Genomic DNA, 14,927 nt, shown 5'->3' on the forward strand with positions numbered 1-14,927 from the left:
CCGGTGGACCTCCCGCAGGCGTGCCTGCGGAGGGTCCGCTGGTCCTGCGGCTCCACCGAAGCCGTGCAGGACCAGCAAACCCTCCGCAGGCACGCCTGCGGGAGGTCCACCAGAGGCGCCTGCTGCCCCCCCGGTGACCGGCAGAGTGCCCCCTGCAGCATGCAGTCCCAAGCACACGCTTGGCGTGCTGGGGTCTGGAGCCGCCCCTGGTACAACCTCACCCCTGCCTCCATGAAAGCAGCAGCAGACAACCGTTTCATGCCTTTTTTCCTGGGTGAACTGTGCAGACCCCATACCACGGCAAGCATGGACCCTGCTGAGCTCAAGACAGCAATCATGGACATTTTAAACACCTCGAGCATTCTTGTGCAGTCTATGCTGAACCTGGACCTGCAAAGCCAGGCGAGGAGGAGGCGATTATGGCAGAGCAGTAACGAGAGTGATGAAGACGTGGACACAGAATTCTCTCAAACAGCAGGCTCCTGCGCTTTGGAGAGCCTGCTGGTAATGGGGCAGGTTCTAGCCATTGAATGCTGATTTTGGGCCCGGGAGACAAGCACAGACTGGTGGGACTGCATAGTGTTGCAGGTGTGGGACTATTCCCAGTGGCTGAGAAACTGTCGCATGTGTAAGGGCACTTTCATGGAACTTTGTGACTTGCTTTCCCCTGCCCTGAAACGCCAGAATACCAACATGAGAGCAGCCCTCACAGTTGAGAAGTGTGTGGCGATAGCCCTCTGGAAGCTTGCAATGCCAAACAGCTACCGGTCAGTCAGGAATCAGTTTGGAGTGGGCAAATCTACTCTAGGGGCTGCTGTGATGCAAGTAGCCAAAGCAATCACTAAGCTGCTGCTACCAAAGGTTGTGACTCTGGGAGATGTGCAGGTCATAGTGAATGGCTTTGCTGCAATGGGATTCCCTAATTGTGGTGCGGCGATAGATGGAACCCATATCCCTGTCTTAGCACCGGAGCATCAGGGCACCCACTACATAAACCGCAAGGACTACTTTTCCATAGTGCTGCAAGCACTGGTTGATCACAAGGGACGTTTCACTAACATCCACGTGGGATGGCCGGGAAGGGTTCATGACGCTCGCGTCTTCATGAACACTATTCTGTTTAAATGGCTGCAGCAAGGGAATTACTTCCCAGACCAGAAAATAACAGTTGGGGATGTTGAAATGCCTGTAGTTGTCCTGGGGGACTCAGCCCACCCCTTGATGGCATGGCTTATGAAGCCATATACAGGCAGCCTGGACAGTAGTCAGGAGCTGTTCAACTACAGGCTGAGCAAGTGCAGAATGGTGGTAGAATGTGCATTTGGCCATTTAAAGGCACGCTGGTGCACATTACTGACTCGCTCAGACCTCAGCCAAACCAATGTCTCCATTGTTATTGCTGCTTGCTGTGTGCTCCACAATCTCTGTGAGAGTAAGTGGGAGACATTTATGGTGGAGTGAGAGGTTGAGGCAAATTGCCTGGCCGCTGATTACGTGCAGCCAGACACCAGGGCGATTAGAAGAGCACACCAGGAAGTAGTGTGCATTAGAGAAGCTTTGAAAACCAGTTTCATCATTGGCCAGGGTACAGTGTGACTGTTATGTTTGTTTCTCCTTGATGAAACCACCCCCCTTGATTGACTCATTCCCTGTAATTCACACACCCCTTCGATCACAGCTTGCTTTCTAAGGAAATAAAGTCACTCATTTAAAAATCATGTATTCTTTATTACTTAATTATAAAAAAGGGAGAGAACTGACAAAGTAGCCCGGATGGGGTTTGGGAGGAGGATAGGAAAAGCCCACTAAAAAAATTTTGTAATAATGACAGCCTTTTGGTTGGGCTGTCCACTGGGGTGGAGTGGGTGGGTGCACGGAGCCTAGCCCCACAAGTTCTTACTCCTCTGGTGGGTGAGGAGGCTAAGGAACATGGTGAGGGGGGAAGGGTGGTTATACAGAGGCTGCAGCATCACTCTAACATCCTGGTGCCATTCCTGAAGCTCCACCATATGCTGGAGCATGTCAGTTTGATCATGCAGCAGCCCCAGAGTTGCATCCCGCCACCGCTGATCTTCCTGCTGACACATCTCATCTCGAGCATCTCTCCTCTCATCTCGAGCGTCCCTCCTGTCCTCATGTTCGTCCCTTCTGTCCTCATGGTCACTGGCATCTTTCTTGTACTTTGATACCACGTCCTTCCACTCGTTCAGATGAGCTCTTTCATTGCGGATCACTTCCATGATTTCCAAAAACATTTCCTCTCGCGTCTTTTTTTTCTGCTGCCTTATCTCAGATAGCCTTTGGGACGGAGTAGGGAGGCTTGAAAAATTTGCAGCTGCAGGAGGGAGGGAAAAAAGGGAGAGAAGTATTTAAAAAGATACATTTTACAGAACAGTGGTTATACTCTTTCACGGTGAACAACACTATTTACCTTACATAGCACATGTGTTTTCACTACAAGGTCGCATTTTGCATCCTAATATTGAGTGCCTGCAGCTTTGGTGTTAGAGATCACAGACGCAGGTCAGGGTATCAGAATTCAACTTGCATGCGGCCATGGTAAGCCATTGGCTTTCTTCTTCTGCAGCCTTCATATAACCAGCACCCTTCTTTCCAAAATAGCAAGCAAAGCCCATTCAGTGCTGCTGCTTTCCTGTTAACGTGCAGCAGCAGAAACCATTCCCCCTTCCAATTCTCTGTGATGATTGCTTTACCCCTCTCCCCACCGCGTGGCTGGTATTATGGAAGGTCACTGCTAAACACCGCCCTTTCCCCCCCCACACCGCATGGCTGGTAGCAGGGAAGATTCCTGCTAGCCAAACATTGAAAAGCTCAGTGCCAATTGCCCCCCCACTTCTCCTCGCCTGGCTACCTGCAGGGAAGGATTTCTTTTAAGCCACAGGCAAACAGCCCAGTAGGAATGGCCATCTCTGTCCCCTTAATTAAATTCTTGAATTTCAGCCAGGTTACCATGAACGATATCACTCTCCTGAGGATAACACAGCGAGATAAAGAACGGATGTTGCTTGACTGCCAGCAAACACCGGGATCATATGCAGCTGGTCATGCAATGATACCAGATTACTTGCTACATGCATGGCGTGGTCAAGTGTCCTACCGTTGAGGACAGAATAAGGCTGCCCTGCCCAGAAACCTTCTGCAAAGGCTTTTGGAGTACCTCCAGGAGAACTTCATGGAGATGTCCCTGGAGGATTTCCGCTCCATCACCAGACGTGTTAACAGACTTTTCCAGTAACTGTACTGGCTGCGAATGCATCCCAAGTCCTCAGGGCAAATTAATCATTAAAAAACACTTGCTTTTAAACCATGTTTTATATTTTCAAGGTACACTCACCAGAGGTCCCTTCCATGGCTTCATTGTCTGGGATAGTGGCTTGGGGGGGCTGGGAGGATAATTCCGTCAGGGTGAGAAAAAGCCCCTGACTGTTGGGGAGAATGGAGTGCTGTGTGCTCTCTGCAAGCTTGTCCTCCTCTTCCTCCTCATCTTCCCCATCTGCAGAATCCTCGGCCATGGCTGAGATTACCACCCTCACCTCGGAATCCACGGACAGGGGTTGGGTCATGGTAGCGGACCCCACCTAGAATTGCATGCAGCTCAGCGTAGAAGCGGCATGTTTGCGGCCCTGCCCCAGACTTTCCGTTTGCTTCTTTGGTTTTCTGGTAGGCTTGTCTGAGCTCCTTAACTTTCACATGGCACTGTACTGAGTCCCTGGTGTGGCCTCTCTGCATCATGACCTTGGAAATTTTTTCAAATTTTTTTTCATTTCGTCTTTTGGAACGGAGTTCTGCTAGCATGGAATCCTCTCCCCAAAAAGCGATCAGATCCAGTACCTCCTGTGCAGTCCATGCTGAAGCTCTATTTTGATTCTCAGGAGACTGCATTGTTACCTGTGCTGATGAGCTCTGCGTGGTCACCTGTGCTGGTGAGCTCTCCATGCTGGCCAAACAGGAAATGAAATTCAAAAGTTCACGGGGCTTTTCCTGTCTACCTGGCCAGTGCATCCGACTCCAGATTGCTGTCCAGAGTGGTCAAAATAGTGCACTGTGGGATAGCTCCTGGAGGCCAATACCATCGAATTGCGGCCACACTAACCCTAATTCGACATGGCAATACCGATTTGAGCACTACTCCCCTTGTCAGGGAGGAGTACAGATATCAATATTAAGAGCCCTTTATATCGAAGTAACGGGCTTCGTTGTGTGGACGGGTACAGGGTTAATTCGGTTTAATGCTGCTAAATTCGGTATAAACACGTAGTGTAGACCAGGCCTGAGACTAATTCCACTGCAGTTTCTCCACTTGGCTGCTGAGGGCACTATTGTCGCTGCCTTTCTGCCTCCCCCCCTGCTGCATCTCTCTACTGGGACTGCCCTGTTCCCAGAGGCACAGCTGTGGCAACAACTGGCTGCAGGTGTCTATGGTTAAAGTCACCAGCTGCTCTATCCCAGCCAAAGAGAACAGTGGAAGACGTGGAACAGGAGATAGCCTCTCCCCAGCCTAGAAAGAACCATTAATAGGACCCTTGCTAACCCAAGGCAAAGGGTGCAAGAGGTGGCAGCAATGGAGGGAAAGTCTCTACCTAATCCAGAAACAGGGCGAAGCATCAAGAAAAGAGCCCCCATCAGCCCAAGGGAAAGGGATGTGGCAGCTCTGAGGGGGAGACCTCCCCATTCATATCTCTGAATTTAATATTTCAGGCATGTAGAAATATTCACCAGAATCCACCTGGTCAGAGTTAAGGGTGTTTGGATGTTTGGCAATGAGAAGGTTTCTGTTGCCTGGTGTGTGTGTATCCCAGAACCAGTTATGTGCCACTGGACAGCTGTAAGAGGAATCCAAGCATCTGAGCCCCAAGATCCCCAGACAGTTCAAGCCTCTGGGACCAGAACAGAGCCAATACATTGCCCAAATCTTGGGGTCCCTAGGCACATCTCTAGCCCCTTATCCTGAGATCTGGAACCTGCTGCCTAGCCCTTTGGTGCAGACCTTTCAGACTCCCTCATGCTTAAACACACCATCTCCCAGCACAGGCATAGTTTGGCTGCTATATTTGGGGAGGGGGCAAAGCATGTGCATGCATGCATGCAGACATGCACACTGAAGCCAGTTCTCTTTGTTCACTGGCTCTGACCCCACACTAGGATTGGCACCTGGGCTGCTGATGCTGGGGGGCCTGGGCTGGCTTAATGGTGGAGCCCCAGCTACTGCTGGCCACCACTCCAGCACCAGCATCTGCAGCGATATCACTGATCTGGTGCTGCTGCAGCTGTCTCCCTCCTGGGGCTGCTGCTGCTGCCAAGGGGATACCACATGCCAGACTCCGGCTTCCCCCTACTCATTCCCATATCCCCTTCTCTTCCCCATTCCCTACCCCCTTCCTCTCCCCACTATCTCATGCCACCTGTAATGGGGTCTACAACAAACGCCATACGGAGCAGAGGCAGAGGGGGGAAGGGATTCTCTCCTCCCTACAGGCAAGCAGCCTAGAGTGACCAGATGTCCCAATTTTATAGGGACAGACCCAATATTCAGGGCTTTTTATTTTATAGGTGCCTATTACCCCCCACTCCTTGTCCCAATTTTTCCCACTTGCTATCTGGTCACCCTAAAGCAGCCTGACCACACCCCCACGCAGATGCCTCAACTGCCAATCATGGATGCAGGCACCCAGAGCTGCAACCAATAAGGGGAACAAGGCCAGCTATAAAAGGAAAGAACTCAGCAAGGACAGGAAGACCTGGGATGGAAAAGTGGATGATATCTCTGTACCAGGCTGCCTCTAGAAACACAGTGCAAAGACACTGAAGTAGACTACTAGGTCTAACTAGAAGCTGGGGACCAAGAACTGTCCAGCTTAGGGGCTAACTAAAGAAAGCTAGTTGGGGGCAAATGAAGACCCCCTGAAGAACCAAATCAAGGACTGGTACCACTACTCTTAGCACTTGACTCTGCACTGACTGGCCTAGTGGCTGTGGGGAGTGTCAGCGAGATGATTATGAGATGTGTGTGTCTGTCTATCTGTTTCTCTTTCCCAGGTTGCTGCTGCAGAGAAAAAGGATTGCCCAGTAGTTAAGATACTCAGTTACCCTGAGCAGATCCAGGTTCAATTCCCTGCTCTGTGTGAACTTGGGTAAGTCATTTATTCTGTCTGGGCCTGACTTTCCCCTTTCTAAAATGGGAGGAACAGCCCTTCCCCATCTCACAGCAGTATGGCGTGGCTAAGCAAATTGAAGTTTGTGAAGTGCTCAGGTAGTGCAGTGATGAGGTCAGATAAGGACCTGCAATAGCTAGAAGTGCCGCTATTTCCTGTCCACATCAAATCACAAAACGTCACATTGGGGTGGTTGCAAACATCTGTGATCTCACACTGACTCTTTCAATAGCTGGTGTTTCTCCTGGAATCCTTGTGACTACATGACAATCTCAGCTCTCACTTTAACAAAGGTAAGTTTCTTGCTCTCATGGCTGAGTAGAAAAGTTTGAAAACATGACCAAAGTGAATCCTGAATGCTCAGAAACAAACAAAAAGTCCAGAATGTAATTTTTTAGACGAAAAAACGCTCATGTGTTTTTTCAGCCAGCCTCATGATTTTTGATTACATGGTGTTGACAATACTGCATTGGCAGTGATCAGTTTGTTTTCAGGGCAATGTTCTCCAGCTAAGACTCCAATGACCTAAATATAAAAACAAACATTCTCCTTTATCATGTTAGTTCACCCGCACTGGAGGGGGCTGTGCTCATTTGTTACTGGAGGTGCCCAACCCAGCTCCGTGGGCATTCCCATAGCTTGCCATCTCTGCCTACTTCCCTTTCTATTAACTGTGCTCTTTTAGATTAATGATGGCATTAAATTAGGGGGCTTTCCATGGGTAGCAGATAGAGATTTAATGCCTGAATCCTCAGTGGCACAATATTGTCAACCCCAAACTTTTAAAAATCATGAGTCAGGACACTCAAAATGACTCATTCCTTTAAAATCATGAGACTTAAAAATAAAAATGATGGTGATAAATGTTGGGTTCTTTCTATTCAACCTGTGGCTTCCCAGACCTTTAGGCTGCATTCAGATCATATTTTTAACTTTTTCTCTGCAACCAAGAAAGCTAGAAGCTTCCTTTGTTTAAAAAAAATGAAAGTCCAGAGTCTTACCTCATCACATGCTTTCAGGAGCTGGGGCTTTAACAAACACAGCAAATATCATGAGATGCCTTATAGAATCATGAGTGTTGGTGACACTGCAGCCCCTTTTTCCTGAGGCAAAGCAGCCTTAGAATAAATGAGAATCAGGCCTTTGAAACATTGATTTCAGCTTAATCAAATTTTTGGCCTGTGAATTTAATATCACTAGACTTGGAAGGATTAGATTTTATCAGTAGATGTCTCTGAATATTGATTTCACTGTACGTACACACACCCCCACACACCGAAAAAAAAATTTCCATTGATAATAACTGAAAATATAAATAGGCACAGTAAGAACAATGCAGCTTGATAACTTATTAGAGTTTGATTTAAGAATATTTACTTTACATGTTTTGACATGTGATGTTGACAATTTCTATTTTAATGGTTCTAAAACTGGAACTTTTTGAATCTGCGTCTACACTTAAATAATTGTCTGACCAAAATATTGTCTGATCTCCCCCCTACCCCACTGCCCATAATTTCCCACAACTATAAAAATTTAAATAAATACAACTAGGAATGAAATGGTTAAAACCCATATCTTTCTGCAACTGTGAAAATTTAAATGAATAAATATAAAAATTGCTTAACAGTAAACATCTGTCAAAATTATTTATTTTAAAAAATGAATTCTGCGAAGCCTGAATATCCCTTCTTAGACACACAGACCCTGCTCCTGCAAGTCTGCACCAGAGCCCTAGTGGTACATTTTTCACAAAAGCCTCCAGGGCTGTGTTACCAGTGGGCTCCTTCCAATTCCGCAAACAACACCAGTTCCAGGAGAGGAAACATGCAGTTGTTGCTGTAGGCAGGGCATATTTCTGAGCTCAGGAAACTGACTCTTAGTACACTGCCCAGAGGGAGCCATGGCTGCAGGGAACTCTGTGGAAAGTCTCCAGGATGAAGCTACTTGTCCCATCTGTCTGGAGTATTTCACAGAACCTGTCACTCTGGAGTGTGGCCACAATTTCTGGGAAGCCTGCATCACCCAGTGCTGGGAGGGATCTGACACAGACGCCTCTTGCCCCCAGTGCAGAGAAACTGTGCAACAGAGAAACCTCAGGCCAAACAGGCAGCAGGCAAATGTCATAGAAATAGCCAAATGGATGAGTTTACAGGTAGCCAAAGGAGCAGAAAGGGAAAGAGTTTGTGGGGAACACCAGGAGGCTCTGAAACTGTTCTGTGAAGAGGATCAAACGTCTGTCTGTGTGGTTTGCCATCTGCCCGGAGCTCACAGATCTCACACGGTGGTTCCTCTAGAGGAAGCTGCCCAGGAGTACAAGGTAGGGTATTGCTGTCAAGTTTAACAGGTAGTAACTTTGGATTTTAATTACAGATTAATTTTACTGAAAGTTACCTGGCACAGTTGTGACTGCACCATTCACATCTATAAAGCCTTCATTGTATCAGAGATGCTATAACAAAATAAATGATGTGGCAGTGGGGCAAGGAAGGCAAAAAATGAAATCTTTAAAGATAGCTGATGTGGGAAACTTCTCTGAGATGCTGAATGCTTTTCAAACCCACCTTCCAATGCTGAAATAAGGGACCTTTTTACAGAATGGATAGTGTTAAATGATCAGTGAGGTTTAAATTACAAGAGTTGCCTTCAGACTGGAGGAGGGGAAGTTACAAGCTGCTGTTACTGATTTGTTTCATAGAATTTATTATTATTACTTTTATCTGCATCACAGTAGCCCTTACAGACCCCAAATGAGATCTGGATTCTGCACAAAACAGTGACAGACAATCCCTTCTCTGAGCAGTTTAGAGTCTAAATAGCCAAAACAAAGGGTGGGAGGGAAACTGAAGCACAGAGAGAGGCAGTGACTTGCCCAGGCCACCCAGAATGTCAGTGCCTGAGCTCAGAATAGAGCCCATGTCTCCCTAGGCTCAGTCCAGGGCTCTAACTACATGCTGCCACCTCAGCATCAGCCTCCAGTGAAGAAGTGTGTCCATTAGGAGGAAAAGGCACCATGGTAAAAGTCCCAGGCCTAGCAGGGAGATGAGGTTTTCCACTGGGATTCTGAACTCCTGTGTTGCTCCCAAGGGGGTTAAACTCGGATGCCAGCATGCACTAGAGGAGGTCACTGTGCTAAATGCTGTGTGGGACCCCGAGCAGCTTGAGTCCACACACAAAAGGGCTCCAGACAACTCAAGTCCATACCAAGTACCATGGGGATTACACTGGACAGTAGCAAATCTAACCCCTGTTGTCGATCTGACTGTTTTATTATGCATGTGGGCAAGGACCAGTCAAACTGATTCTGTTTAGTCCCACCAAACTCTTTTCAGATCTCCCAGAATCCACTGCTTTTGGAATCTTTACCAGGGAATGGGACAGTAGGGTACCAACCCAGAGGTCATTGCTATGTAAAGGGTTTAGGACAGCTATAGTGCAAATCCCAACAGTTCTTAACACAAATCAGCCCATCTAATTAAGGTGGCCACTGACACACCCCCAGAATACGGGACATCCCCACACCTGCCTACATGGGCCCACCCCCAGCTACATCTGTCGGCTTGCATGGGCCCACTGCTGTCTTTGTCAGCTCACCCCTACGGCGTCCTCCTGCGTCCTCAGTCTCCTCCTCTCTCTCATTTTCACTGGACAAAGCCACATCCAGTGCCGAGTCCCTATCGGTCAGAGATAGTGCTCCACAAAACTGGGACTGTGCAGCTTCAAACCAGACTAATGGCTTCCCTATGTCTAATGGGATTTGCCCTGGTGCTTAGACCAGTTCTATCCAACTAGTGCAATCCCTGGGATTCAGAGCTGAAATTCAGTGGGAGTTGGGCTCGTTTGAGAATCCAAGCTGTGACAAAGTTCCTCCTCTACCTTGGTGGGTCCTGCACTTATTGGCAGATTTGCTCACCTCAGTGATCTCCCCCAGAGTCTGGATCAACTCCTCCTGTGTCTGATTAGGAGTTGGGAGGTTTGGGGGGAACCTGGGCCGGTCCTCTACTCTGGGTTCCAGCCCAGGGCCGTATGGATTTGCAGCTGTCGATAGTGCCTCTTGTAACAGCTGTGTGACAGCTACACTCCCTGGGCTACTTCCCCAAGGCCTCCTCCAAACACCTTCTTTATCCTCACCACAGGACCTTCCTCCTGGTGTCTGATAATGCTTGTACTCCTTAGTCCTCCAGCAGCACACCCTCTCAGTCTCAGCTCCTTGTGTCTCTTGCTCCCAGCTCCTCACACCATTCCTCTCCTCTGGCTTCTCCCCCATCTGACTGGAGAGATCTCATTTTAAAACCCAGGTGCCCTGATTAGCCTGCCTTGATTGGCTGCAGGTGTTCTAATCAGCCTGTCTGCCTTAATTGGTTCTAGCAAGTTCCTGACTACTCTAGTGCAGACTCTGCTCTGGTCACTCAGGGAACAGAAAACTACTCACCCAGTGACTAATATATTTGCCCTCTACCAGACTCCTGCACCCCACTGGCCTGGGTCTGTCACACAGCCCATATTTAAAGCCCTGGTGGTTTCTAGGATTTGTATTAGTTTGTTAGTTAAACCTTCTCAAAAACAGGTTTATTGATTCACCCCAATGTTACTCTGTCATAAACAGATAGCTAAGGGTTAATGTCTCTTTCACCTGAAGCACCTGACCAGAGGACCAATCAGGAAACCGGATTTTTTCAACTTTGGGGGGAGGGAATTTTGTGTCTGAGGTCTTTGTCTGTCTGCCTGCTTTCTCTGAGCTTTGGAGAAGTAGTTTCTGCTTTCTAATCTTCTGTTTCTAAGTGTAAGGACAAAGAAATCAGATAGTAAGTTATATGGTTTCTTTTCTTTGGTATTTACATGAGTATAAGTGCTGGAGTGCTTTGATTTGTATTCTTTTTGAATAAGGCTCTTTATTCAATATTATTTTAAGCAATTGACCCTGTATTTTGTCACCTTAATACAGAGAGACCATTTGTATGTATTTTTTCTTTCTTTTTTATATAAAGCTTTCTTTTAAGACCTGTTGGAGTTTTCTTTTCTGGGAAATTTCAGGGAAATTGAGTCTGTACTCACCAGGGAATTGGTGGGAGGAAGAAATCAGGGGGAGATCTGTGTGTGTTGGATTTGCTAGCCTGATTTTGCATTCCCTCTGGGTGAAGAGGAAAGTGCTTTTGTTTCCAGGACTGGGAACGGAGAGGGGGAGTCACTCTGTTTGGATTCACAGAGCTTGTGTCTGTGTATCTCTCCAGGAGCACCTGGAGGGGGGAAGGGAAAAAGGATTATTTCCCTTTGTTGTGAGACTCAAGGGATTTGGGTCTTGGGGTCCCCAGGGAAGGTTTTTCAGGGGGACCAGAGTGCCCCAAAACACTCTAATTTTTTGGGTGGTGGCAGCAAGTACCAGGTCCAAGCTGGTAACTAAGCTTGGAGGTTTTCATGCTAACCCCCATATTTTGGATGCTAAGGTCCAAATCTGGGACTAAGGTTTGACATGAGTGGCAGCGGTTACGGGATAGACAGAATCCAGAAGCCAGTTTGATACAGGTAATGCTCACCCAATCAGAACCCCACCCTACCGGGTGTCTCCTCATGCCCAATCTGCTATAGAACGGGAGATCCAGAACATGCTACAGATGGGTATAATCCGCCCATCTACCAGTGCATGGGCATCTCCAGTGGTTCTGGTACCCAAACCAGATGGGGAAATACGCTTTTGCGTGGACTACCGTAAGCTAAATGCGGTAACTCGTCCGGACAACTATCCAATGCCACGCACCGATGAGCTATTGGAGAAGTTGGGACGTGCCCAGTTCATCTCTACATTAGACTTAACCAAGGGGTACTGGCAAGTACCGCTAGATGAACCTGCCAAGGAGAGGTCAGCATTCGTCACCCATGCGGGGGTGTATGAATTCAATGTCCTTCCTTTCAGCCTTCGAAATGCACCCGCCACCTTCCAGAGGCTGGTAGATGGTCTACTAGCTGGACTGGGAGAATTTGCAGTTGCCTACCTCGATGATGTGGCCATTTTTTCAGACTCCTGGCCCGAACACCTACTACACCTGGAAAAGGTCTTTGAGCGCATCAGGCAGGCTGGACTAACTGTTAAGGTCAAAAAGTGTCAAATAGGCCAAAACAGAGTGACTTACCTGGGGCACCAGGTGGGTCGAGGAACCATAAACCCCCTACAGGCCAAGGTGGATGCTATCCAAAAGTGGCCTGTCCCAAGGTCAAAGAAACAGGTCCAATCCTTCTTAGGCTTGGCTGGATACTACAGGCGATTTGTACCACACTACAGCCAAATCGCTGCCCCACTGACCGACCTGACCAAAAAGACCCAGCCAAATGCAGTTAAGTGGACTGATGTGTGTCAGGAGGCCTTTACGCAACTTAAGGCAACACTCATGTGTGACCCTGTGCTCAGGGCCCCGAACTTTGACAAACCATTCCTAGTAACCACAGATGCATCTGAGCGTGGTATAGGAGCAGTGCTCATGCAGGAAGCAACAGATCACAACTTCCATCCTGTCGTGTTTCTCAGCAAGAAACTGTCTGAGAGGGAAAATCACTGGTCAGTCAGTGAAAAGGAATGCTATGCCATTGTGTACGCCCTGGAAAAGCTACGCCCATATGTTTGGGGACGGCGGTTCCAACTACAAACTGACCATGCTGCACTAAAGTGGCTTCATACTGCCAAGGGGAACAACAAGAAACTTCTTCGTTGGAGTTTAGCTCTCCAAGATTTTGATTTTGAAATTCAACACATCACAGGAGCTTCTAACAAAGTTGCTGATGCATTCTCCCTTGAGAGTTTCCCAGAATTCAGTAGTTAAAAAGTGTTCTTAAAATGTAGAAGTCTGTTAGTTATATACTTAGTAGTATATGTAAAGGTGCATGAGTTGTAGTAATCTGTTTATTTTAAAGTTCTAGAAGGAAATCGCCGCCAGTGAGCTTCCCCACTGTCTGCAATTTGGGGGGCGTGTCATAAACAGATAGCTAAGGGTTAATGTCTCTTTCACCTGAAGCACCTGACCAGAGGACCAATCAGGAAACCGGATTTTTTCAACTTTGGGGGGAGGGAATTTTGTGTCTGAGGTCTTTGCCTGTCTGCCTGCTTTCTCTGAGCTTTGGAGAAGTAGTTTCTGCTTTCTAATCTTCTGTTTCTAAGTGTAAGGACAAAGAAATCAGATAGTAAGTTATATGGTTTCTTTTCTTTGGTATTTGCATGAATATAAGTGCTGGAGTGCTTTGATTTGTATTCTTTTTGAATAAGGCTCTTTATTCAATATTATTTTAAGCAATTGACCCTGTATTTTGTCACCTTAATACAGAGAGACCATTTGTATGTATTTTTTCTTTCTTTTTTATATAAAGCTTTCTTTTAAGACCTGTTGGAGTTTTCTTTTCTGGGAAATTTCAGGGAAATTGAGTCTGTACTCACCAGGGAATTGGTGGGAGGAAGAAATCAGGGGGAGATCTGTGTGTGTTGAATTTGCTAGCCTGATTTTGCATTCCCTCTGGGTGACGAGGAAAGTGCTTTTGTTTCCAGGACTGGGAACGGAGAGGGGGAGTCACTCTGTTTGGATTCACAGAGCTTGTGTCTGTGTATCTCTCCAGGAGCACCTGGAGGGGGGAAGGGAAAAAGGATTATTTCCCTTTGTTGTGAGACTCAAGGGATTTGGGTCTTGGGGTCCCCAGGGAAGGTTTTTCAGGGGGACCAGAGTGCCCCAAAACACTCTAATTCTTTGGGTGGTGGCAGCAAGTACCAGGTCCAAGCTGGTAACTAAGCTTGGAGGTTTTCATGCTAACCCCCATATTTTGGACGCTAAGGTCCAAATCTGGGACTAAGGTTTGACATACTCCAATTTCCTTTTATGCGCTATACTACTAATCAATTCATAAATACCGATAAAGCTTGGTTATAACTGAGATCTCTCTAAGCACTAAAAAGACTAAATCTGAATCGGTAACATAAGAGTGGCAATATTGGGTCAGATCAAAGTTTCATTGAGTCCAGTATCCTGTCTTTCAACAGTGGCCAATGCCAAGTGACCCAAAGGGAGTAAACATAACATGTAATCATCAAGTGATCCATCCCCTATTGCCCATTCACAGCTTCTGGCAAACAGAGGCTAGGGACACCATCCCTACCCATTCCGGCTAATAGCCATTGTGGCAAAGTACCTACTTCTCTTCAGCTGGCTCAGTCCCTTTTTGCCTCAGAGACACAGGCTACACTAACATCGGAACAAATCAACATACCCTCAGAGCCCCGACCAGGGTTATTCTATCTACTACCGAAGATCCACAAACCCGGAAATCCTGGACGCCCGATCATCTCTGGCATTGGCACTCTCACTGAAGGACTGTCTGGATATGTGGACTCTCTACTCAGACCCTATGCCACCAGCACTCCCAGCTATCTCTGTGACACCACTGATTTCCTGAGGAAACTACAATGCATTGGTGACCTTCCAGAAAACACCATCCTAGCCACCATGGATGTAGAGGCTCTTTACACAAACATCCCACACACAGATGGAATACAAGCAGTCAGGAACAGTATCCCTGACGATGCCACAGCACAACTGGCTTCTGAGCTCTGTGCCTTTATCCTCACACACAACTATTTCAAATTTGATGAAAATATATATCTCCAGATCAGTGGCACCGCTATGGGCACCCGCATGGCCCCACAATATGCCAATATTTTTATGGCCGATCTGGAACAACGCTTCCTCAGCTCTCATCCACTCATGCCCCTTCTCTACCTAT

The 14,927-nt window shown here is 47.4% G+C and overlaps 1 protein-coding gene, 1 long non-coding RNA gene and 1 pseudogene across 2 annotated transcripts in view; 1 reads left to right on the forward strand and 2 right to left on the reverse strand.

The window, feature by feature from the left end:
• Window positions 1–14,927, forward strand: part of LOC115635664 — a 1,110,108-nt pseudogene that overhangs the window by 1,040,778 nt on the left and 54,403 nt on the right.
• The window catches only part of LOC115635684 (zinc finger protein 239-like), an 861,693-nt gene that overhangs the window by 754,180 nt on the left and 92,586 nt on the right, over window positions 1–14,927 (reverse strand). The gene's annotated exons all lie outside the window — the stretch shown is intronic.
• On the reverse strand, window positions 645–8,408 carry LOC115635715. Its single transcript, XR_003996674.1, has 3 exons — window positions 8,369–8,408; window positions 4,287–4,291; window positions 645–656 (listed from the first exon to the last, which is right to left on the reverse strand). It is a non-coding gene; the product is annotated as an uncharacterized LOC115635715 (long non-coding RNA).

This window comes from Gopherus evgoodei, chromosome 15 (genome assembly GCF_007399415.2).
Source record: "Gopherus evgoodei ecotype Sinaloan lineage chromosome 15, rGopEvg1_v1.p, whole genome shotgun sequence".
Taxonomy (NCBI): domain Eukaryota; kingdom Metazoa; phylum Chordata; order Testudines; family Testudinidae; genus Gopherus; species Gopherus evgoodei.